The 26,422-nt window shown below is 42.5% G+C and overlaps 1 long non-coding RNA gene across 1 annotated transcript in view; it reads left to right on the top strand.

Moving 5' to 3' along the window:
* Positions 1 to 26,422, top strand: part of LOC127574967 (uncharacterized) — a 484,855-nt gene that overhangs the window by 256,492 nt on the left and 201,941 nt on the right. The window contains exon 4 of the long non-coding RNA XR_007956980.1: positions 14,243 to 14,317. This is a non-coding gene — a long non-coding RNA (uncharacterized LOC127574967). The remainder of the gene's footprint in view (positions 1 to 14,242; positions 14,318 to 26,422) is intronic.

Below are 26,422 nucleotides of genomic sequence, written 5' to 3'. Positions count from 1 at the left end.
TCTCTGACCTATATGATGTGAAACTTGTTGTTTTGCGGCAGTCCAGGGGAATCCACTCCAGGTCTTACAGGTCTGACCCTAAACAATAACTTATCTGGTGGCTCCACTTCAAGAACAAAGAGTCGCCGCCGCGTATCTCGGAAATGTGGCAAGAGGGCTGGGCTGCCGGTGAGGCTGAAACAGCGTGGATACAAGACCCCCCTCCCAGCATACTACTAGCTAACGTCCAGTCCATTGAGAACAAAGTTGATGAACTAAGGGCAAGACTGACCTACCAAAGAGAACTGAGGGACTGTTGTGTACTATGTCTCACTGAAACGTGTCTCACACCTGCCTCACCTGACTCTGCTATTCAACCTGAGGGCTTCTCAATCCATCGAATGGACCGTACAGCACCCTCAGGCAAAGTTAAAGGTGGAGGTGTCTGCTTCTTAATCAACAACTTGTGGTGCTCAGACGTGATGGTCCTGGCGAGCTCCTGCTCACTCACCTGGAATATCTAACGGTGAAGTGTCGACCGTTCCATCTGCGAAGAGAGTTCGCTTCAGCTATCCTGATGGCAGTCTACATCCCACCACAGACGGACATGAAGCCTGCACCTCAATGAGCTATACTCCATGGTCAACAACCTTGAGACAGGAGACCCTGAGGCCCTCTTTATCATCGCAGGGGACTTCAATAAGACCAACCTCAAGAGTGTGTTACCAAAATACTATCAGCATATCTCCTGCTCCACCAGGGGCACCAACGCCCTTGACCACTGCTATACAACCATCAAAGATGTCTTCTGAGCCACCCCTCGTCCTCACTTTGGGAAATCAGACCACCAGGCTATGCTCCTTTTCCCTGCATACAAACAGAAACTGAAACGGGAGGATCCGGTACGGAGAGTCGTGCAGTGCTGGTCTGAGGAAGCAGATGAGCTCCTACGTGACTGCTTTGAGACAGTAGACTGGTCCACGTTCAAAGACTCAGCTGCCAACCTTGATGAGTATGCCACCACCATCATAGACTTTATCAGTAAGTGTGTGGAGGACTGTGTACCAAAGACGATACGGGTGTTCCCAAACAGGAAACCATGGATGAACCGGGAGATCCACTCCCTACTGAAGGAGAGGACTGCTGCACACAAATCTGGTGATCCTGATCTTTACAAGAAATCAAGGTATGACCTTCAGGAAACTATCAGGGATGCCAAGAGGCAATACCAACTCAAAATAGAGTCCCTGATCAGCTGTCAGTTATGGCAGGGCTTACATGCCACAACAGGCTATAAGACTAAGTCAGGCTGCATAGCTAACAGCAGCACATCCCTTCCTGATGAACTTAATGCATTCTATGCGCGTTTTGAACAAAAGGGAAGTGGATTGTCACCATCCACCCTGACAGCCACCAATGCAGCTGAACCAGTGATCACAGTGGAGGACGTAAGACCAGTCTTCCGGAGAGTGAACACGAGGAAAGCACGTGGCCCAGATGGTGTCCTGGGCTGCGTGCTCAGATCTTGTGCTGATCAGCTGGCAGAAGTATTTGCAGACATATTCAACCTCTCCCTGCTTCAATCTCAGGTTCCCTCCTGTTTTAAGAAGACCACTATCATTCTGGTACCAAAGAAAAGCAAGGTAACATGCCTCAATGACGTTCCTGGGAGTGAATATCACCAACAGCCTGTCCTGGTCAAATCACATAGATGCCACGGCCAGGAAAGCTCACCAGCACCTCTACTTCCTCAGGAGGCTGAAGAAATTTGGCTTGTCCCCTTTGACTCTCACCAACTTTTACCGATGCACGATAAAAAGCATCCTATCTGGATGTATCACGGCTTGGTACGGCAACTGCTCTGCCCAGGACCGCAAGAAACTGCAGAGAGTTGTTGACACAGCCCAGCGCATCACGGACACCAGCCTTCCCTCCTTGGACTCTGTCTTTACCTCTCGTTGTCTTGGTGAAGCAGCCAACGTAATCAAAGACCCCACCCACCCAGGACATTCTCTCTTCTCTCCTCTTCCATCGGGTAGAAGATACAGGTGCCTGAGTTCACGTACCATCAGACTTAAGGACAGCTTCTACCCCACTGTGATAAGACTATTCAACGGTTCCTTTATACAATGAGATGGACTGTGACCTCACGATCTACCTTGTTGTGACCTTGCACCTTATTGCACTGCACCTTCTCTGTAGCTGTGACACTTTACTCTGTACTGTTATTGTTTTTACCTGTACTACATCAATGCACTTTGTACTAACTCAATGTAACTGCACTGTGTAATGAATTGATCTGTACGTTTGGTTTGTAAGACAAGCTTTTCACTGTAGCTCAGTACAAGTGACAATAATAAACCAATACTAGTAGTACAGTGCAAAGAAATAAAGTTATATAAAGAACAAAAATAAATAAAGAGTGCAAAGAAAAGGAATAATGAGGTAGTAATCATGGGTTCATGGACCATTCAGAAATCTGACGGCGGAGGGGAAGAAGCTCCAATGGTAGTAACAAGAAGATAAGATATCTTTATTAGCCACATGTACATCGAAACACACAATGAAATGCATCTTTATCGTAGAGTGTTCTGGGGGCAGCCCGCAAGTGTCGGCACGCATCCGGCGCCAACATGGCATGCCCACAACTTCCTAACCCGTACGTCTATGGAATGTGGGAGGAAGCTGAAGGACCTGGAGGAAACCACCGCAGACAAGCGGAAAACATACAAACTCCTTACAGACAGTGGCTGGAATTGAACCCAGGTTGCTGGTGCTGTAATAGCGTTGCGCTAACTGCTACATGACTGTGCTTGCCCATACACTAGCGTGCTGGCATGTCCCGGATGGTGAGGATCCTTAGTGGTGGATGCTGCCTTCTTGAGGCACGACCTCTTGAAGATGTCCTCTGGGGAGGGATGTGCCCATGATGGAGCTGGCTGAGTCTATAACCCTCTGCCACCTCTTGCGATCCTGTGCTGTGCATTGGAATCCCAGGATAGATCCTCTGAGATGTTGATGCCCAGGAACTTGAAGTTGCTCATCCTTTCCCTGTCTCTGAAGTGGGGTTTGAATTCACAGCCTTCTGACACAGAGGTGAGAGTCCCATTCGAGTCATAGCTGATCACTTTTTAGGTGATCGAAATAATTTAATCTAAAAAGAAGACTGCAATCATGTAGCACCTTTCACACCCTCAGGATATTATGAAGTGTTTCACAGCCAACGAAGTACTTTTGAAATGTAATTATTGTAATGCAGGAAACATGGAGGTTAATTTGCCCACAGCAAGCTTCCAAAAAAGACGACTTGATATTGTGCAGATTATCTGCTTTTATGATGTTGATTAAGGGCAAAATATTGGTTGTGACTCCCTTGCCCTTCTTAGTTTGTGCCTTGACTTACCCTTTTTGAATCCCCTGTTAAAATATTACAGACTCAGTCACCCAATCTTGGAAAATGCATTTCAGCAGCCACTCATAACTGATATCAAATATTGTTGCATCTGTATTGTACTAATACATTTACGTTCCCTTTTGCCATACAAACTCTAAATGTATCCTTATTATGATCATCTGAGTGACTTCACATATTTTGTATTCTACTAATTTCTCTGTAATGTGGTTCATTTACTCTTGTAGATTGAGTAGATAATTTAAGATGAAAACAAATGTCCATTTGAGGGTAAATACATGTTTTTGTGTTACTGAAGGAAGAGTTATGTCATTTACCAAATTACTGGGAATATTTCTTCTGCTTAAATGGCAGTATTATTTTTAAAATTTGATTATGACAGTATGGAAATCACTGGTGCTTTCCAGCGAGCATAGAGCAGTTAACATATTGAAAATCTATAGCAGTAACATATATAAATAGAAATTAATATTTTTGTAATGCATGAAATTGAATCTTGTAATTTAATTTAGTGACTGAAATGGGTTTTAATAACTGCTAGTGGGCTTATGCCAAATCTAATAGTGGCTTAGGAAAGTAAAACAATGTAAACATTTAAAGTAGTTGAAGTTCATATATTAATTAACCCTTTCACCATCATGCTCGTATCCATTTGTGCAAAAATAACACTGACAGCAATTTCAGAATCAGAATCAGATTTATTATTAATGACTTATATGACATGAAATTTGTTGTTTTGCAGCAGCAGTACAGTGTAGCGATATAAAATTACAATAAATTACAAAAATAAATAGTGCAAAAAAAAAGGAATAACAATGTAGTTATCATGGGTTCATGGACCATTCAGAAATGTGATGATGGAGGGGAAGAACTTTTTCTGAGTAGTTTACTGTGGGTCTTCAGGCTCCTGTACACCCTCCCTGATGGTAGTAACTAGAAGAGGGCATGTCCCAGATGGTCAGGGTCCTTAGTGATGGATGCTGCCTCCTTGAGGCACTGCCTCTTGAAGATGTCCTCAACGGTGGGGAGGTGTGCCCGTGATGGAGCTGGCTGAGTCTACAACCCTCTGCAGTCTCTTGTGATTCTGTGCATTGGAGCCCCCATACCAGGCAGTAATGCAACCAGTCAAAATGCTCTCCACCGTACATTTATAGCAATTTGCAGGAGTCTGTGGTGACATACCAAATCTACTCAAGCTCCTGACAAAGAAGAGCTGCTGGCATGACTGCTTCATGATTGCATCAATGTGTTGGGCCCAGGATATATCCTCTGAGATGTTGACACCCAGGAACTTGAAGTTGCTCACCCTTCCCACCGGTGACCCCTCAAGGAGGACTGGTGCATGTTCTCCTGATTTCTCCTTCCTGAATTCCACAATCAATTCCTTGGTCTTGCTGATGTTGAGCGTGAGGCTGTCATCCGCTTCCTTGTCGCCATCTGAGATTCTATCAACATCAGTAGTGTCATCAGCAAGTTTATAAATGACGTTTGAGCTGTGCTTAGCCACACAGCCGTAAGTGTAGAGGGAGTAGAGCAGTTAACTAAGCATGCATCCTTGAGTTGCACCTGTGTTGATTGTCAGTGAGAAGATGTTATTACCGATCTGCACCGAGGATCCAGTTGCAGAGGGAGGTACAGAGGCCCAGGTTTTGAAGCTTGGTAATTAGTACTGAGGGAATGATGGTGTTGAATGCTGAGCTGTAATCAATAAACAATAGCCTGAGGTATGTCTTGCAGTTGTCTGGGTGCTTCAAAGTAGAATGGACAGTCAATGAGATTGCGCCTGCTGAGAACCTGTTGTGGCGGTAGGCGAATGCCAGTGGGTCCAGGTCCTTGCTCAAGCATGAGTTAATTCTAGCCATAACCAACCTCACAAAGCATTTAATTCTGGTAGATATGAGTGCTACCGGGCGAGTCGTAGAGGGAGTTCACCCTGCTCATCTTGGGCACTGGTATGAATGCTACCCTTTTGAAGCAGGTGGGAACCTTAGACCGCAGCAGTGAGGGGTTGATGTCCATGAACACTCCAATCAGTTGGTCAATACATGTTTTCAGAACCCGGCCAGGTACACCTTCAGGGGCTGACGCTTTGCAAGGGTTCACTTTCTTGAAGGATGTTCTGACATCGGCCTCTGAGCCAGAGATCACAGGGTTGCCTAGATGCTGTTGGGATTCGCACAGGTGTAGTGTTATTCTCCCTTTCAAAGTGTGCATAACAGGTGTTGAGCTCATTGGGAAATGAAGCATCACTGCCATTTCGCCCAATAGGAACTATCACAATTGTCACAAATGCTTTAACTGTTGTGCATCTGATTGTGTCTCTAGCTTCACTTTGCATAGCATTTTCGCTCTCATGATGGCCTTAAGTAGGTTGTACCTGGACTTCTTGAAGGATTGTAATATCTTGTAGAATATAAGCAACTAAGTAGTCATTTATGAATCAAAATTTTATTTTCATGCATCTGAGCTTTATATTTAAATTCTTCCATTAAAGTTGTTTGAAAGTGCTCATTAAACTCAATTTTTAATATTCTGATTTGCATCAATTATTCATTCATTTGAAACTTTTTTATAGCTTTTACCTTCACAGTTCAACATTTTTTTGTTTCAAGGCCGAGGAAAACAATGAATATTCAGTGCATTACTAAGATTGGGAAGTGAAAGAGTTCATTTTTAAGTAAATGGCAGGGGCAATGGGGAGGGGCAGTTGATTATACCAAGTCAAAATGGAAGAAAGAAGGAAAGGACTGCTCCAGCCTTGCAGTCTGAGAAAAGCGGGAATTCAAAAAGGATGCTGTACAATAAATTTTGGTTTCAAAACAGTGGAAGATTAATGATTGAGAATGGTGAACAATAAACAACAGAAATGCAGAAAAAAAACTTTAACTGATATTAATTTCAGAACCTTTCTCATTGCATTTAGATTCCAAAACCAAAAACAATAAGAAAAAAAACAAGTAAATCTGTTTTACTTATCAAAATATTCCCAGAGTTAGTGATATTTTTATCCATTTTATGGTGAAAAGCCTGGATGTATTTGTGGAATTCAAATTATTTTGCTAACCAGATTGCATGATCTTGTAAAATAGGATCAGACATTAATAGGAAATAGCTTTTTGTTTTGGGCCTCAGTGATAAGCATTTTATGATACAAACCATGCTGGCAATAAATGGGTTTTGGTACATTGATATGAACTCCATCAAAGTATGGAATCAAATATAATCTTCTGGAATTGATGCATTTGTTCGTTCGTGACTGCAAAGGGGATAGTTTAAGTTTAGACTTTCGGTTAGTCAGTGAAGCACACAGATCAGTGGTGGACTGGAGTGGAGCTGCAGTTGGTATTTCATCCTGGGGTGGAAATAATAATGTTGCAAAGACTATTCTGTTCTAATTAAATAGTAATATGTGCATTTGGTCAGCACCTTTCACCTGCCCAACATTTAGGTACCTTGTGGAGTGGCAGGTGGAATACAGCATAGGGTAGTGTATGGAATAAAGACCTAGACTATTTTCTGAACGGGGAGCGAATTCAAAAATCGGAGGTGTGAAGGGACTTGGGAGTTCTAGTGCAGGATTTCCTGAAGGTTAACTTGCAGGTTGAGTCGGTAGTAAGGAAGGCAAATGCAATGTTAGCATTCCGGAACCCATGGGTGAACCGGCAGATCCATTCCTTACTGAAGTCGAGGACTGCTGCATTCAAATCAGGTGACCCTGACCTTCATAAGAAATCGAGATATGACCTCTGGAAAGCTATCAAGAATGCCAAGAGACAATACTGGTTCAAAATAGAGTCCCAGACCAGCTGTCAGTTGTGGCAGGGTTTATATGCTATAATGGGCTACAAAACAAAGTCGGGCAGCATAGTTAACAACAGCGCATCCCTTCCTGATGAGCTTAATGCATTCTATATGCCTTTTGAACAGAAGGGGAGTGGATTATCACCACCCACCCTGACAGCCTCCAATGCAACTGAACCTGTGGTCACCGTTGAGGACGTAAGATCAGTCTTCAGAAGAGTGAACCTGAGGAGAGGATCTGGCCCGGATGGTGTCCCTGGCCTTGTGCTCAGATTTGTGCCGATCAGCTGGCAGGGGTATTTGCAGACATACTTAACCTCTCCCTGCTTCAATCTGAGGTTCCCACCTGTTTTAAGAAGACCAATATTGTCCCGGTACCTAAGAAAAACCAGGTAACATGCCTTAATGACGACTGACCAGTGGCTCTGACATCCAACATCATGAAGTGCTTCGAGAGGCTGGTCATGGCATGCATTAATGCCAGCCTCCCAGACAACCTCAACCCACTGCAATTTGCCTACTGCCAAAACAGGTCTACAGTGGATGCCATCTCCCTGGCACTACACTTATCTCTGGAGCATCTGGACAGTGAAGACACCTACGTTAGACTATTGTTTATCGACTACAGCTCTGCCTTCAATACTATAATCCGAAACAAACTCATCACTAAACTCCGAGACCTGGGACTCAACACCTCCCTCTGCAACTGGATCCTTGACCTTCTGACCAACAGACCGCAATCAGTGAGGATAGGTAGCAACACCTCCAACATGATTATTTTCAACACTAGTGCCCCACAAGGCTGTGTCTTCAGCCCTCTACTTCCTATATATTCATGACTGCATGACCAGCTTCTACTCGTCCATCTACAAGTTTGTAGATGATACCACTGTAGTAGGCCATATCTCAAATAATGATGAGTCGGAGTACAGGAAGGAGATAGAGAGCTTAGTGACATGGTGTCATGACAACAACCTTTCCTTCAATGTCAGCAGAACAAAAGAGCTGGTCATTGACTTCAGGAAAGGGGCAGTGTACATGCACCTGCCTACATCAATGGTGCTGAGGTTGAGAGGGTTGAGAGCTTCAAGTTACTAGGAGTTAACATCACCAATAGCCTGTCCTGGTCCAACCACATAGACACCACGGCCAAGAAAGCTCACCAGTGCCTCTATTTCCTCAGGAGGCTTAAGAAATTCGGCATGTCCCCTTTGACACTCACCAACTTTTATCGATATACCATAGAAAGCACCCTATTTGGATGCATCACGGCTTGGTACAGCAACTGCTCTGCCCGGGACTGCAAGAAACTGCAGAGAGTTGTGGACACAGTCCAGCACATCACAGAAACCAGCCTCCCCTCCATGGACTCTGTCTTTACCTCTCACTGCCTTGGTGAAGCAGCCAGCATAACCAAAGACCCCACCCACCTCTCTTCATTCTCTCTTCTCTCCTCTCCCATCAGGCAGAAAAGGGCACATACTACCAGGCTCAAGGACAGCTTCTATCCCACTGTGATAAGACTATTGAATGGTTCCCTTATGTGATGAGATGGACTCTTGACCTCACAGTCTACCTTGTTATGACCTTGCACCTTATTATCTGCCTGCAATGCACTTCCCTGTAGCTGTGACACTTTATTCTGTAATTGTTTTTACCCTGTACTACCTCAATGCACTGTGTAATGAATTCATCTGTATGAACAGTATGCAAGACAAGCCTTTCACTGTATCTCGGTACAAGTGACAATAATAAACCAATACCAATACCATTCAAGAGGACAAGAATATAAAAGCAAGAATGTAATTCTGAGGCTTTATAAGGCATTGGTCAGACTACATTTGTAGTATTGTGAGCAGTTTTGGGCCCCATATCTCAGGATGGATGTCTGGCATTGGAGAGGGTCCAGAGGTCCAGAGGTTAACAAGAATGATCCTGGGAATGAAAGGGTTAATATATGAGGAGTGTTTGATGGTCTGGGCCTGTCCTCGCTGGAGTTTAGATAGATGAGGGGGATCTTATTGAAACCTACCAAATATTGAAAGGCCTGGATAGAGTGGAGTGGATGTGGAGAGGATGTTTCCAGTAGTGGGAGAGTCTAGGACCAGAGGGCACGGCCTCAGAATAGAAGGATGTCCCTTTAGAACAGAGATGAGGAGAAATTTCTTTAGCGAGAGGGTGGTGAATCTGTGAATTCATTGCCACAGATGGCTGTGGAGGGCAAGTCATTGGGTATATTTAAAGCAGAGGTTGATAGGTTCTTGATTAGTAAGGGCATCAAAGGTTATGAGGAGGAGGCAGGAGGAATGGCGTTGAGAGGGAAAAATAAATCAGCCATGATCGAGTGCCTGAGTGACTCGAAGGGCCGAATGGCCAAATTCTGCTTCTATGTCTTATGGTCTTAGGAACAAAACCCTGATTTCCAGTTATGTTTGCTTCCTTACTGAAACTGGGCCATGTAGCACACAAAAAACGTGATGCAAGGTGATTTTATTTCTGGGCAATTTTTGCTCATTTTTGCTGCAAATCAATGTTAATATATATATATATGAATCCACAAAGTTTTCAAAGTTTATTTTTGAGAGGTTAAAAATCCAAGGAGTGACTGATTATAAGGGAGGTGCAGCTTAAATTTGGGCAACGTTTGAACTTTAATCATTTCACTCATTTCAAGGACTGGTGATCTTGCCTTGCTACCCAACTGCCCAAAACCTATCCAAGGTGAGGTATCAGAAATGACTTTGGGGATGAAAAACAAATATTTTTCAGAAATTGCCATAAGTCTCACAGGAGCCTAAGCTTCAGCAGAAAGAAAATAAACATTGAAGACATGGCTGTTTGAAATATAGTGATAAATATCCTTGTCCACTATCTCCTGTGTAATTAATGCTGATTAATAATTATGTGGAATAGGAAAACACCCAAATCATTGTTAAAATGAACAATTCAATGCAGGTTCTACAGTCCTTGATGTGGTGGTGTTAAATGGAGTGTATTTTGTTGAGATGCTTTCTGGCCAGCTTCTATTGCCATCAGCTGGTTTGAAATTGCTACAGTCGATGTCTTGAAGCAGGAAATGGTAGATTAGATAGACAAGGCAGCAACAATGAGAGGACTAAGAGAGAGTTGGTCTGCAAACAGTGATTTAGTTCAAGACCTGGGGCTTGTAGGCATGACAGCCCAGATGAGCTGCTCCAAATGAAGTTTTAATAGCAGTGTTGAAGTGGAGCCTAGAAAATGAGTAAGCATGTTGGCTGTTCCTTCTCTGCTGCCAAATTCCCTTCATAATTTGAGCTTGAGGGCAAGTCCAGACAAGCATTTTGACAAGTGAACTGGAAAAAAGGTATTAGTGCAATTTCTAGACTAGCAACAATTTTATGAGGGAAGAGAAGAGCAAAGTAAATTGTGGCTGGAACAAGCCAACCTCACCAAACTCAATCTAAGTATATTGAATCTGTTGAATGGCTCTGAGATAAAGACTGTCTGGGAGCACAGTCCATGATCAGACAGTCCAAAATGCATGTCCATCTCATATTATTTCTTCCAATCTTACCTTTGGATGAACAGCCTCAACTGACGACAAAGTTTTTCTTGGCTCTTGGTCAGTCAGCTTTGCATTAAAATTGATGATCTGAATAAGCCAAAGATAGTTGAGGCAAATAATTCTATCCTCTTACAAATGTGCACAAAAATGGCACTGCATGGAAATTCATGCTGCATGTTCTTGTGCTGTTGATGCAGTTTTTTTCTGAGCGCCTCCTGTAAGAATCGAGATGCATCTCGTATTGATTTGACCACCGATATGTATCAAACACTTGCTATTTATTTCATAGTTTACACCTTTAAAAGTCATCCAGAGTTTAACATTAGGGCTTCAAGTCTAAAAAGGGAGGTAACCACCCACTTGTAGTGCAAGTGGAAATCATTGAAATGATTTCATTGGTAACTAATGGCTGCATGGGATCTGTCATAGGGACAGTACAAAGCCAAATAGTGCCAGTGCAGGACACCTTGACTGTTACAATCTGTTTGCCCTCTCCTGAAAAACAGCAACTGACTACACTTGTCCCTTGCTTAGTCGGAATGTGAATCCTGGAATGAGATTTACCATAGAATCAGTGCTAGAAAGAGACATTACATAGATAAACATATGTTACGGACAGTGCCGGTGTGTTGGGAACTTGGTGTGAAACCCTGCCTCTCCCATGCCTGTGTGCTGTCATCCCAGGAACCTGGTGCAAATCTAGCAATGGGTCACACATGGCTCAATGTGGAGGGGCTGCTGTGAGTGCTAGTGTTATGCGGGCTGGGGTGAGCATTGCCGCCCAAGGTGCAGTCCATTGGTGGGGGACTGACAGCAGACTGCTGGATCCTACCATCTTTCTTACTGTTTCCTGTTGGATGTGATGAAGCTGCAGCTCTCGCTCCCACCCCCCCAGTTCACATTGCTATCATAGAAAACTCTCCAAGGCTTGGGAGAGCTGTAATGGTCAAACAAGGAGTGGGCAACAGCAACGTCCACCACATCAAAAAGGCAGGGATGAAGGAGACTCTAGGATCTAGGCAGTCTGTTAACACATGGAGCTGGTGCTGCCAGTCTCTGGCAATGGTCCACAATCACTTGCCCAACTCGCCTGCCGCAGCTTGCCCAAAGTAGCCCTCATAGACAATCTTATCTTCATACAGAGCCATGGGGTGATTCATTGCTGTGAGAGGGTCAGTGGAGCGCAGAGTTTCATGCTTTGTGTCTGGCAAAGGAGGGCAGAGCCCAAACTGATATCCTTTTTTAAAGTAGGAAAGGTATGTACCGAGGAGTATTCAGATTGGAGGACCAAAGTACTGTCATGAATTGGCACTCTGCAGGTCAGCAGTAAGCTGGGTACTAGTTTATAACTCTTTCCACTGCCCTAGACTTGTCGTGTTAGCTTGTACCATGATTGTTGATGTCATTTAGGGTGGCAAAGGGAGTTGGAAGATGTGGGTTTCAAGTGCTGGTTATTTTTAGCCTCAATGCTGTCAACAGTACAATTGCCTGACAACACTAAATAATTTTTATGGCTGTTCTGAATAAACCGATCAGTTTTATGGAATAAAATCAGAAAATGTTGTCATTATTCATCAGGTCAGGTAGCATCTGTGGAGAGAGATATAATTAATGTTTCAAGTCAATGACCTTTCATCACAGGAGCAATTCAAAGTCAAATATGTTTTAGATTGCAAAAAAGGAGGAAGGGTGAGGAAACTGAAGGAATGTCTGTGAAAGTCTGTGAATATCAGTCTCTCTTAATCCCCACCTTATCACAGCCATTCACTTTGTTCTCTCCACCCATCCCTCTTCTCTGCATTTTACCATAGAACCATAGAACCATACAGCACAAAACAGGCCCTTCGGCCCACCGTGTCGTGCCGTCCATCAGACCACCCTCACACTACCTAACCCCTTCCTCCCGCATATCCCTCTATCTCACGTTCCTCCATATGCCTATCCAACAAGCTCTTGAACCTGTTCAATGTATCTGCCTCCACCACCACCCCAGTCAGTGCATTCCATGCACCAACCACTCTCTGGTGAAAAACCTCCCTCTGACATCTCCCCTGAACCTCCCACCATAACCTTAAAGCCATGACCTCTCGTCTTGAGCATTGGTGCCCTGGGAAGGAGGCGCTGGACTGTCCTACTCTATCTATTCCTCTCAATATTTATATACCTCTATCATGTCTCCTCTCATCCTCCTCCTTTCCAGTGAATAAAGCCCTAGCACCTTAAGCCTCTCCTCATATTCAATACCCTCCAATCCAGGCATCATCCTGGTAAATCTCCTCTGCACCCTCTCCAATGCCTCCACATCCTTCCTATAATGAGGCGACCAGAACTGAACACAGTACTCTAAGTGTGGCCTAACTAGAGTTTTGTAAAGCTGCATCATAATCTTGCGGCTCTTAAACTCAATCCCATGACTTATGAAAGCCAACATCCCATTGGCCTTCTTAACTGCTCTTTCCACCTGTGAGGCAACTTTCAACGAACTGTGAATATGAACCCCCAGATCCCTCTGCTCCTCCACACTGCCAAGTACCTTGCTGTTTAGACTGTACTCTGCCCTGGAGTTTGTCCTTCCAAAGTGTTACCACCTCACACTTCTCCGGATTGAACTCCATTTGCCACTTGTCAGCCCAGCTCTGCATCCTATCAATATCCCTCTGTAAGCTCTGACAGCCCTCCCACACTATCCACAACACTGCCTATCTTAGTGTCGTCTGCAAACTTACTAACCCAGCCCTCCACCCCCTCATCTAAGTCATCTATAGATATCACAAAAAGTAGACGGTCCCAGAACCGATCCCTGCGGACACCACTAGTCACTTGCCTTCCAATCCGAGGGCACTCCTTCCACCACAACCCTCTGCTTTCTACATGCAAGCCAATCTAATCCACACAGCCAAGCTTCCTTGGATCCCTCGGCCTCTGACCTTCTGAAGAAGCCTACCATGAGGAACCTTATCAAATGCCTTACAATCTCATTTCTAATTTTCAGCAAATAGCTTTATGGATTCACTAGCAACAAACAATCTGCTGGAGGAACTCAGCGGGTCGAGCGGGGCGGGGGTGGGGGAGGGGGAGAAATTGCTGATGTTTTCGGTCAAAACCCTGAGTTCCACCAGCAGATTGTTTGTTGCTCCAGGATTCCAGCATCTGCAGTCCTCTTGTGTCTCCATTTACAGATTCACTCTGAGATATCCTACTTATATTCTCAAGTTACCACTCGATTATTTACGGTGTGTCTGCAGCTTCAATAATCATTGAGGTAAACTTGCCCAGCTCACTCACAATATCTGACAAGCAAATTATGACTGTAGTTTGCATTCTTGATTCCAATTAAGAGCTTTGGAGGTTCTACAGGGTAACATCAAGACGATCTGAATTTCTCAAGTGAATTTGTAGTTGCGTTTTATGGTGAGATTTTTATGTTACAAATGCTCCAAGTGTTGCACATGCTGTCATCACAAAGGCTACTAGTTTAATTATTGGTATCTTCATTTTTGGACTAGGAACCCTTGAAGAGATACAGCGAGGATGTGGTAGGGACCTCTGTCACAGGATCTGACCACACCACCTTCTCATAGGTAAGGTTTTCTTGCACAAAATCATACAAACATTTTGACTCTATGTGATTAATATGTTTGCCTGGTGTGGCTTTGGCTTTGTAGTGGTGAAGACGGGCAATGTTCTGCACCCAAGGCAACTGCCTTAGGGATATAAACTTCTTTTCTGGCCTATGTTAGAAAAATGTCAAAAACTTCACTAAAAAAAATCACGTCGTTACAGTACACAAAACATTTAAAAGTTAAGATGCATAAAGTATTTGTGCTTTAATAGGTTATGATGAAATATATAAACAGCCATTTATACGTTCAGTGTTGTTCACTCACACTATTTAATGGTACAATGTCTCAGTGAGTTAATATATGAGGACAAGTTCATAAACGACGTACTTCCTTGAGAACAATGCATGAGGAAGTTCTGATGGGGTGTTTAAAATGTCATAAGCACTTGACACTTCTTTCGGTAGGAGAAATCAAAAACAAGGGGTCACATTGATTAAATTAGAGCTAGGCCATACGGCATGAAATTTGGAAGCTTTAATTTCTAAAAGGACACAGTGGAACTGTGCAACTCACTTCTTTAAAGGAGTAAGGATGCTTGGTCAAAAGGTGTTTTCTGTCTTGAGGTTGACAGATTATTAAAGGTATCAAGGACCTGTAGTAAGGTGGTTACATGGAATTGAAGTACAGATCAGTCATTTCCTAAGTGTAGCAGAGGAGACCCAAGATGCTGAGGATCTTCTGTTCAACCTAACCCATGTGTACCAGCTATCAATATAATTTGTTGGCCTTAGTTCTAATGTACTGTTTATGTCAGTTTAATTGCTGTTGTGTAGTGAAAGCTATTATTTATTTGTATCTGAGTCAGTTTGCATGTATTTATTTTGTTTGTAGTTATGAAAAATGAGTATAATATCTACAATCTTTTCTTCTGCATCAATGACTGCTTTGCATATGTTATGCCCTTGGTAAATTTGTTTTGGTTCAGAAGTTAAAAATGTATGTTATCTAGTGGTGGATTATTGAAGCATATAGCAAACTTAGTTCCTAACAATGCATTTAAAATAACTTAGGAACTGATTATTTCACTATTCATGTATTTAAATAAGTAATGTAATGCAACTAGGGATGAAGAAAATGGGAGAATTGATTTGGAATATTCCTGTGTGAACAGAACTTTAATAAAACTTTAATGAACAAGAGCTGGCAAGATTGATTATTTGTACATCTGCAATAATGGCAATTTATTTTTGTTTTTGCGAAGCTAAGAAGCTAATTGGAGCATTGATCCACCCTTGATTTGTATAGGAAGGACTTTCCTACAGGGGATCTTCTTGCAAGAATCTGATTCCACAGCTTTTCATTTCCCCTCATCTCTCCTTTGGATTTTTGCCATTTATGTAAGACCTCTATTCCTCTCATTACCAACCCTCCTGCTAGTCACAACAGTTTCTCCCCTACCTTTTTTCCACATAACTAAAATCTCTATTTCCTTGCTGCTATTCTTGTATACTTCCTCTGCATTCTCTTCAAAGCTTCAACATGCTTTGTCGAATGAGGTGCTCAGAACTAGAGAGTGTTGGACACTGCAAAAACAGTCAGAGATTCGGGGAAGGTACGTGGATGTGATCTAATGGCTGTGAACAGCCAATGGTCTGCATTGATTTTTTTTTCAATTATTTAATTGGAGGTATCGTCAGGCGTATTTTAGGGTGTACTTTAAAGAGTGAAACCTCAAAGTCCACAAGTCCTTTAAAGCTAAGTCCTTTTCCTGTGTTTTTTGCTTTATGAATAGACATCATGAGCAAGAACCTAGACAAAGCTGCAAACCATCATGATTCAGTTCTTTAATGAGTAATGTTGCAAGATTCCAGAACTGTTTCCCTGGAATTAAAGATTAACCAAAAATGGAACAAGAAGAGCAGAATCGAAAAGGCAAGACAACTCAAAAAGGAGGTGGATTGAAGTATAAGGAATTAGCTTTAAAGAATTTGTTGAACCTGGTGGACTGCTTGTGCTAAGTACAGTGTTATTTACAACTAATGAAGCTCATTGATCTGCCATTTTAAGAAATTTCTCCAGCACACATGTACAAAAGAAACAGAATGCCAAAAGCCTTCCAAGGACACAGCTCATAGGCAAACTTCACATTTCCATTTTTTTGCTGCAGTGATACATTATTTTACTCAATCAAAAAGACATTCTTAGCACAATATACCAATCAAGTGCTTGAAAGCTCATTGGATTCATTGCCTGATGATGTGAGCCACATTGCTGTGTGCTTTGTCAAAGTGCTTCCCCTTGTATGGGATGTAACACCTAAACTAACACTACATAAAAGCAAATTCTTAGTGTGAATGCGTGTGTTGGCATATTGATGTGAAGCTAAATGGATCTATATAAGATTTAGCTGTGCAGTTGTCATCAGGGAGGCTGAAAGCTTCCTTGAGCAACTCAGAGAAGCATTCTTATTCCACCTGATCCACATGAGGCACTGCAGAAACCTTCTGGAGCTGGCAGTTCCTGGCTACAGTTCATAGCCAGTCATCCCAAGTCTTGGACTTTTAAATCAAGCCGCAAACCTCACCTCCCCATGACAGAACACTCTCATGGCATGGTTCACAGTGTGGGTGACCATGTAAGGCAGGCTTTCTGACCCTTTATGCTCAAAGTGGATACTTTATTCGCAGCTTTGTCAAGGAAAGGGATTACTACAATGACCGAGGAAAAAAAATTCAAGGATATACTCAAAGCTTCCTTGAAAAAATGCAATATTCCCACTGACTCCTGTGAATATCTGACCCATGAACGCTCAAAGTGGAGAAGGAGCTTTTGGGATGGTACTGAGAACCTTAAGTCCATGCATTGAAAGTGCACAGTGGCCCTTGCGTAAGTGTCAGAAAGAATTCACCACTTCACAAGCACCTGCGCCTCCTATCCCACCTGTGGTTTCTAATTTCAGCCACCTTAGATCCCACAAAACATGAGTAGAAGCAATTTATCCTCAATCCTGAGGGACTCCCTAAGAGAAAGAACTCAATAGTCAGCTCTAAAAATGACAGAGGTGTAAATGCAGCAGTTTGGGATCATGTCCAGGGTTTGTTAAGGGTTTAGTCCTTCCACTTTTGAGCTCTCACCTGTCATGATATTGAGGCAAAAGAGTCACATTAGATTTGGCAAGGAAAGGAGTGGAGGTACAGGTCAACCACTGATGAAAATGTAGAGGCAGAGTGCTTGCTGGTGAAAGTTGATGCTCCTAACATGGGAGTGAGCTCAGTGCACCAAGTAGTTTAGTACTTTTGGGTGTGCTTTCTGTCCCAAATTAAGTATGCATGTTGTCCATCACCACTTACTGAAGGGTTGAAGTGCCTGGCCTCCTTGGAATGCCAAATTTTAGGAGTATCTTGAGGAATTACGTTTATACTCTGCAAGTTTAGCTATTAAAGCCTTCTGTAGCAACTATGTTGATTACCACTTTTTCAGAGGAGACTAGCAGTCCAGGCAATGATGTCCATATTTAAGTTTTGAACCAAAGCATCCAAATTCTGTGCAAAAACCCGCAAGCGGTCATTCCCTAATACTTTTCATAATGTACAGGTTATCCTGAACATTACATTGCTGGCAATTGCTACACCAGCAAGTGGGAGGAAATACAATCACTCAAGAGCATTCTTGTCCTTTTTGCTTTCAAAGTTTCACATAATATTTTTCCTCTATTATATCACCTTTTCTAAAAGAGGGTTAAGTTAGATTGATCATAAGATGCCCTTTTTCTCCCTCAGGAAAGTATGTAGTAAAAGCATGTCATTTACTATGATATCACAGGTCTATTATCTTTGGAAGATAAAACACCCCATTTAATTCACTGTCATCCGACAAAATGATATAGCATTCTGATGAAAGGTTATTGACCATCTTGAAGAAATGTTAACTTCATTTTTTCTCTCAATGGATACCATCTAACCTGATTATTTGCAGCATATCTGTCTTTATGATGCATGTAGCATGCACAGCACTTGCTCTACCATTTTGTTAGAAGTCTTTTTATTCTTTAATTGTGCTAAAAGAGTTAGGCAATTATGAACAGACTGATGTGTCTTCCAATTTCCGCACTAGTTGTTCCATCCCTGGATTTGGTGATTTGTGTAAATTATGTAACAAAAACAAAAAATGTCATAAACACTCAGCATGTCAGGCAGCATCTGTGGAAAGAAGAACAGTCAATGTTTCAGTCATTGACCCTTGATCAGAACTGCTAGATAGTTTGAACATACCTGTGACCATGAACTATAAAGGGTGGAATTTTACTTGGAAACCTTGTGCGATAAGTTGGAGCTGGAGACGTATGCTAAGGAAAGAGACGTGGTTGTGTCTGTTCTCATGAAAGGTTGTTGATCAGAAACGTTGATCCTGTACTTCTCTCCACAGGTGCTGGCTGACCTGCTGAATATTTCTGGAACTTTGTTTTCAGATTTCCAGCATCCACAGGTTTATGCTTCTTTGTAAATTATGACCTACATTACTCTGTTTTTAAGTTAATGGCTGGTGTGAACTATAAAATAGTTTTGATAAAGCAATCTATCAGATTCCATCTCTAACTGGTTACTTAGTGAACCACCTAAAATCATTGTAAGATAAGATAAGATTTCTTTATTAGTCACATGCATCGAGACATGCAGTGAAATGCATCTTTTGCATAGAGTGTTCTGGGGCAGCCCCCAAAGTGTCACCACGCTTCTGGCACCAACACAGCATGCCCACAACTTCCTAACCCATACGTCTTTGGAATGTGGGAGGAAACCGGAGCACCTGGAATAAACCCACGCAGACATGGGAAGAACGTACAAACTCTTTACAGACAGTGTCCGGAATCGAACCCGGGTCCCTGGCATTGTAATAGTGTTACGCTAACCGTTACACTACTGTGCCTACTTTGACTATAGCCACAAGACCAGAGTAGACAACATGTGGCTTTGAAATCCATTGTACTTTGGGGTGGTGAATTGATATTTTAAAAAATTAATAGTTTTCACATAGACTCTTTGGGTCTGGAACATTAGAAATTCTGGATGGTATTCCGGTGCTTCAGGCTGATATCTTGAATGCAATAGAATAGGAAACGATACTTAAGCCAAAATGACTCTCTTATGTTCCAGTATACTTGAAGCGATGCAACTGATTGGAGGGGATTTGTCATAAATGTTTTCATTTATGCTCAGTTCTTGGTACTCCGGACAAATAGACATGCTTATGACCTGCAAATACAAACGGGTACAATCAAGGTTCTCATAGTCATGACATAGGATTCCACTACAGGGATCACATATGATAGGATTACATAAATCATTGGACTGAGTCATGCTGCTGTGATCGATGGTTCTAAAAGGAGCTGCCAGTGTTTGGCCACGGCACTGAAGTAAGACCCAGACAGCCCACTGAAAATCCAGGACTATTGAGTGATGGATGCCGTGACATCTGTCACTAGACTCTAGCCCAGGGGTGGGCCCAATCTTGCTGGTGTTCTCCAGAATTACACTGTGGAATCCACTCTGATTCTAGACCATAGAACCATAGAAAACTACAGCACAGAAAACAGGCCATTCGGCCCTTCTAGTCTGTGCTGAAGCATTATTCCGCTAGTCCCATTTACCTGCCCCCAGCTCATACCCCTCCAGACCTCTCTCGTCCATGTATCTATCCAATTTACTCTTAAAAGTTAAGAGCGAGCCCACATTTGCCACATCAGATGGCAGCCCATTCCACACTCCCACAACTCTTTGAGTGAAGAAGTTCCCTCTAATGTTCCCCCTAAACCTTCCCCCCTTCACCCTAAAGCCATGTCCTCTCGTACTTACCTCTCCTAATCTAGGTGGAAAGAGCCTACTTGCATTAACCCTGTCTATGCCCCTCATCATTTTATAAACCTCTATCATATCTCCCCTCATTCTTCTCTGCTCCAAGGAATAAAGTCCTAACATGCTCAATCTTTCCTTATAACTCAACTCCTGAAGACCTGGCAACATTCTTGTAAATCTCTTCTGTACTCTTTCAATCTTACTGACATCCTTCCTGTAGTTCGGTGACCAGAACTGCACACAATATTCTAAATTTGGTCTCACCAATGACTTATACAACCTCACCAAAACATTCCGACTCCTATACTCAATACTTTGATTTATAAATGTCAGGATGCCAAAAGCCTTTTTTACAACCCTGCCTACCTGTGACTCTACTTTCAAGGAATTATGTATCTGAACTCCCAGATCCCTTTGTTCCTCTGCACTCCTCGGTGCCCTACCATTTACTGTGTATGTCCTCCCTTGATTTGTCCTTCCAAAATGCAACACTTCACACTTGTCTGCATTAAATTCCATCTGCCATTTTCTGGACCATTTTTCCATTTGGTCCAGATCCCTCTGCAAGCTTTGAAAGCCTTCTTCACTGTCCACTACACCTCCAATCTTAGTGTCATGCGCAAATTTACTAATCCAATTTACCACATTATTGTCTAGATCACTGATATATACAACAAACAACAATGGCCCCAACACAGATCCCTGAGGCACACCACTAGTCACAGGCCTCCAATCTGAGAAACAACCATCCACATCCACTCTCTGTCTTCTCCCACTCAGCCAATTTTGAATCCAGTTTACAACCTTTCCATGGATACCCATTGACTGAACCTTCTGAACTAATCTCTCATGTGGGACCTTACTAAAGGCCTTACTAAAGTCCATGTAGGCAACATCCACAGCCTTACCTTCATCTACTTTCTTAGTGACCTCCTCAAAAAACTCCACAAGATTCGTTAAACACGATCTATCACGCACAAAGCCATGCTGACTATCCTTAATCAACCCTTGGCTGTCCAAATACTTATATGTCCTATCTCTCAGAACACCTTCCAATAATTTACCCACTACTGATGTCAGGCTCACTGGCCTGTAATTACCTGGTTTACTCTTCGAGCCTTTCTTAAACAATGGAACAACATGAGCTATCCTCCAGTCCTCTGGCACCGCACCCGTGGCTAGGGACATTTTAAATATATCTGACAGGGACCCTGCAATTTCTACACTAGTTTCTCTCAAGGTCCGAGGAAATATCTTGTCAGGCCCTGGGGATTTATCTGCCTTTATTCACTGTAAAGCATCAAGTACCTCCTTTTTAATCTCTATATGTACCATGACACTAGTGCTTGTTTCCCTTCCTTCCATTTCCATGATGCCAGTTTCCTGAGTAAATACTGATGCAAAAAAAACTGTTTAAGACCTCCCCCATCTCCTGAGGCTCCACGCATATACGACCACTCTGATCTTCTAGGGGACCAATTCTGTCTCTTACTATCCTTTTGCTCTTAATATACCTGTAGAAACCCTTTGGGTTTACCTTCACATTATCTGCCAAAGCAGCCTCATGTCTTCTTTTTGCCTTCCTGATTTCCTTTTTTAGTATTTTCTTACATTTCCTATACTCTTCAAGTACCTCATCCGTTCCTAGTTGCCTATACCTGCTATACACCTCTCTCTTTTTCTTAACCAGCTCACCAATATCCCTTGAAAACCAAGGTTCCCTCTGCTTATTACCCTTGCCTTTAATCTTGACAGGAACATACAAACTCTGCACTCTCAAAATTTCGTCTTTGAAGGCTTTCCATTTCCTGAGCACATCCTTGCCAGAAAATAACTTATCCCAATCCACCCTACCTAGATCCTTTCTCATTTCCACAAAATTGGCCTTTCTCCAATTTAGAACCTCCACTCGAGGACCAGACCTGTCCTTATCCATAATTATCTTGAAACTAATTGCATTATGGTCACTGGACACAAGATGCTCACCTACACATACTTCTGTCACCTGACCTGCCCAGTTCCCTAATAGGAGATCAAGTATTGCATTCTCTCTCGTACCTCTATATATTGATTTAGAAAACTTTCCTGAACACATTTGACAAATTCCAAGCCATCCAACCCTTTCGCAGTGTGGGAGTCCCAGTCAATATGTGGAAAGTTAAAATCCCCTACTATTACAACTTTCTGTTTCTTACATCGGTCTGCTATCTCCCTACAGATATGTTCCTTCAATTCTCTCCGAATATTGGGCGGTCTATAATACAACCCTATTAGTGTGGCCACATCTTTCCTGTTCCTCAGCTCCACCCATATGGCCTCTGTAGACGAGCCCTCTGGGCTGTCCTGTCTACGCACAGCTGTGATCTGTTCCCTGACCAGTAATGCCACTCCTCCCCCTTTTAGGATTGGAGATTCCAATCATTTGAATGGGGACAAAAAGTAATTAAAAAAATAAATTATATTACTTTTGTTTCCAGTTTCTAATTACTTTGATTTGATGTTTTCAATGAACTCCTAACTTTAAACTTTTTAAATATTTTAAAATGCTGTTCACATTGAGATTTAATAATTAGTCCTTGACAGCTTTGACACAAAGCAACAATTTGCACCTCCCCACCCACCTTGCCTCCTGTCAAAGCTTACTGGGGACTAGGCTTCATTTGGTCGACTCTGAAGCTTCCATTTATGCATCGCACCTTGTTAGTATAAGCCCAGGTAGCAGGTCAGATTCAGCATTTTCTGGCCCATTGATTCCTGGGGGAAACCACTTGGTCTGTAAGTACTACCATCTGCCAGGAACATCTAGTTACAGTACTGTGCATGTTGGTGGAGATCTGTGTGCTTTGATTTCTTATCATTAGCTTTGGACCATCTGTTCCTGAATTCCCAGTGTATGAAAGCCAAGGAAATGAATTGTAAGTATACCTCAGAAAATCAGTGTCATGTTTGGTTAGCTTCTGTTTGTGTTATTGTCTTAGTTACCTTGTAAAATTAAAAGAAAATAGTCTACACAGCTCTGAACAGATTGCAACTTGAGTACTGAGTGTAATCTTGATCAAAAAACATGAAGAAAACATTCAAGCTTTGGAGCATTTTCTGAGGAGAGGCACCATATTCCTCCTTAACATCATTGTGCTAATCATAACTCTTGGACCAACATAGGTTGCCATTAAGCACAATTTATGCCTAATTGTAGTGCATAAAAATGTTGTGGCTGAAGATCCATGCTGACAGAAGTGTCTGTAAATAACCTCATCTAGTTGTAAGTTTGCAAAAATATTTCAAGGTAATGTCTGAACAATGCAAAACATTTCATGCTTTCCTTTGAATTTAATGAGCTGGACCTTGAATCAGAAATTTTTGGAGCAAAATTTGATATCCCTGAAAATGGGTTCAAGGATCAAAATGCTCAGTCAGCCTGTGGTGATTGAGAGGGATCCAGAAAACCTACCTTCCTCTGACAGCCTCTGGTCATTATGATTGCAGCAATGAGCCAGCTCAAATTATGCTGCTCATTGATGGGATCCTTCAGCAAGAGGCAATATCATAAGGAGTTAGCGCCAGTCAAAACAGGAATTGGAGCAACACACAAGATGCGGGAGGAATTCACTGGGTCAGGCAGCATCTATGAAAGGAAACAGACAGTTGACCTTTTGGGTTGTGTCCCTTCATCTGAACTGAGAGTTAGAGGGGAGTTAACCAGTATAAAAAGGTGGAGGGAAGGGGTGGAGCAAGAGTTAGCAAGTGATAGGTGGATCGAGGTGAGGAGGGGTGATAGGCACACAGGGGAGGGGAGAATGGAAATTGTGCCAGAAGCTGGGAGGTGATAGGTGGAGGCGACAAAGGGCTGAAGATGATGGAATCAAGTGAGGGAGATGGGGAGGGTGGAACTGGAATTCCAATTGCAGCTGGAATTGGAACTTACCTGGATGCTCTGTGACATGAAGCAGTAGCCACCCTTCAGGTGACTGTGGGACCTCAAATGCAATATGGATAGCAAACTGCCACAGAATCAGATCATCATGCCAGCAGATAAGATACACCAGCTGGACATTATGTTGCTGATAAAGAGCAGAGCCAACATGCTGAGCTCACATGGGAAGAGGAAGACAGCAATCCTCCAAAATCCTGGTGCTGGATCTATCTACTGGTCTAACAAGAGAGAATAAAATGCAACCTTCTCCCTTTAATTAGAGAATGTCCAACGATGAATGGCAAACCATGAATATATCAACTACCTCCAGAAAGTAGTCATGAAGGGCCAGCCACACAAAGTGCCATGGCCACAGTTTCTGTAACAATAATTGGCAATGCATTACTTGCCCAGTTCTGAGATTGTAGTTGTGGTTGGAGATGGTGAAGGATTTCAGTGAGCATGTTCTTATTGTAATGCAGACATCTCAAAAGTTGGTTCCTGTGGAACTTCAGGTTGGAGAATTTCTCCCCAAATGCTGTGGCACTTATGGGCTCCTACTGAGAGCTCTTCTTCTAGCAGCTTGTCCAGCTCTGTGTGTCCTCAATTAATCCTGCGTCAAAGAGAATGTTTATTCTGCACCTATTGTGTTCCAAAGCTGTAAATTCAGGACAACGTTCTTGAACCTGGTGCACCACTCTCTGCAGAACTTTGTAATTTTAAAAAGATCTAGAAAGCACTGTATATTTGTAGAAAATAGCCAAAAGAAACTAACTGTTTATACCTCCTTCAAATAGTGCTGTTGGTGGCGACTCTCCATCCTACTGCTGAATTTGCATTCGGCTCTGCACATTTAACAAAGTGCATTAGCTGGGAGTTTGTGGCGTCAGAATGGCATTACTGTCATTGTCAGCAGTGTACACAGTTTCACATCTTCATTTGCTGATGCTGAAGAGATCTAGTGGGCATTTAGTGCACATGCGATACGATAACTCATTATGAAAATATTATTTGGAGAAAATACGATTGAAAATATGCCTTTTGTACTGTTAAAATGAGGTCCAATTTTAGATTAGCACCTCATCTTCCATTTGGGCACATTGCACCCTTCTGGGCTTGATATCCATTTCTATAATGTCAGGTAACATGTTTTCTCTCTCCGTATCAGGAAGACCCAGGTCAACCATCAGCAATATTGGCTAAATTGTTCTTTCTCACTTAGCACAGCCTGATCTGTTGGGCACATGTTGCAACTTTTACATCCCTTTGTCTATGTCTCACTCTCTAACCACCCTCATTTTATAGGAACATGTTCTCTCTCCCCAACTGCCACTATTAACCTGTCAAACAGATGACCTTTTTTACAGGTTATCCCCAGGACCTTAAAAGAAGGAAACCTGCCACGCTTACTCAGATTGGTTTATGTGAATTCAGCCCTGGAGCACTGTAAAAACAAAAGAACTGCAGGTGCCAGAAGTCTGATATAAAACAGAAAACACCAGATACACTCAATAGGTCAGGCCACATCTGCAGAAGGAGAAACAGAGTGAATGTTTCAGGCCAAAGACCCTTCATTGGAACTGGGAAAGTGAAAAAACAAGTTGGTTTTAAATTGAAAATCAATGCAACTGCAAATGCTGGAAATCTGACATAAGAACAGAAAATGCTGGAAACACTCAGCAGTTAAAAGTGGCATCAGCAGAAAGAGAAGTTAACTCTTTTGATTAGAGAAAGAAAAATTAAAGGGAGATGTTAAAGCAATGAAATGCAGGTCAGAGCTGTCGTTGAAACCCCACACCATTCCATATTTCCCAGTTTCTCCACCTCTGTTATATCAACTCTGATGAATTTTTCCACATAGCTACCTCTTTTTGATGTCTTCTTTTTCCCTTAACTGTGATTATCACACTTGACTAACCTCTCATCTACGTGTTATCTACTTTTATGTACTCTCCTGTTATTCCCCCATCCTCCCTGCCAGAACAAAGGTTTCCCTGGTTCTCACCTTCCAACCCATCAGCCTTCACATCCTTTGCAATTTCTGTCAACTTTAACAAGATTCCATCTTTCTCTCCCCTCCCCTTTCAGCATTCTTAAGGGACCATTCCCTTCGTGACTCTCTTGTCTGCTATTTCATATCTACCAACTAGTCCCCTTTGATGGCACTTCCCTGTACAACCACAGAAGATGCAACACCTGCTCCTTCACCTCATTCCTTCCCACCATCCACGTACCCAAACTATCCTTCATAGTGAATAAGTAGTTCACTTGCACTTCTTCAAATATAGTGTATTGCATTCAACATTCATGATGTGGTCTGCTCTCCAGTGGAAATATTAAATATAGAATGGGTAACTG

Source organism: Pristis pectinata, chromosome 10, assembly GCF_009764475.1.
Source record: "Pristis pectinata isolate sPriPec2 chromosome 10, sPriPec2.1.pri, whole genome shotgun sequence".
NCBI lineage: Eukaryota > Metazoa > Chordata > Chondrichthyes > Rhinopristiformes > Pristidae > Pristis > Pristis pectinata.
The sequence above is the reverse complement of the archived record's forward strand: the minus strand, read 5'-3'. Positions and strand labels throughout refer to the sequence as shown.